We start from the raw sequence: 792 nt of genomic DNA, 5'->3' as shown, positions 1-792 counted from the left end.
CTCTTTTAGTTTATATTTATTATATAAATATCTCTCTGTCTTTGTTTTTATTATTTATTTTCTGCTGCAAAGGGTATGAGCGGCAGAATACAAAGAAACGGAGACAGATATATACAGTCTCCTCTCAGCCTAATAAAATAAATAAATAAAATAAATAAATAAAATAAATAAATAAATAAATAAATATATTTACACAAATCAATACAATTATATGCATGCAAACAAAGACAGAACACCAACCAAAGAGACAATACACCTCAGCAGATCCTGCTGAGGTGTATATACAGCTCAATACCCCTCAGCAACAAATATATATCTTCTTCTTTCTTTTATTTTCTTTTTTCTTTTCTTTTTGCTCGCCGACAAACTCTTTACTTTCTAATCATATGCATTTCAGTAACGCCCGAAACTCTTTCTGAGCAGCTAGCTAGCTAGCTAGCTGAATAGCTAGCTAGCTAGCTAGCTAGGTTGATGAGTAGCTAGCTGGCTAGCTAGCTAGCTAGTTACCCAGCTAGCCAGCGTCGTAGCTAGCTGCCGTGCGTCCAATTCGTGGAGCTAGCTAGCTAAATGCTACAGCTAGCTAGCTAGCTAGGGGATTGAGCTACAGCTAGCTAGCTAGGATATTAGGCTACAGCTAGCTAGCTAGCTAGCTGGCTAGCTAGCTGGATAGCTAGCTAGCTAGGAGATTAAGCTGTTGCTCTGAGAATTTCTTGAGCTGCTTTTGGCTCCTTTTATCATTTTATTTACTTTTATTTATTTTTATTTTATTTTATTTTTGTTTTGTTTGCTCCT

The sequence above is a fragment of the Eimeria mitis genome, genomic scaffold (genome assembly GCF_000499745.2).
Source record: "Eimeria mitis Houghton genomic scaffold, Emh_scaff969, whole genome shotgun sequence".
NCBI lineage: Eukaryota > Apicomplexa > Conoidasida > Eucoccidiorida > Eimeriidae > Eimeria > Eimeria mitis.
Note: the sequence above shows the minus strand (reverse complement) of the source record.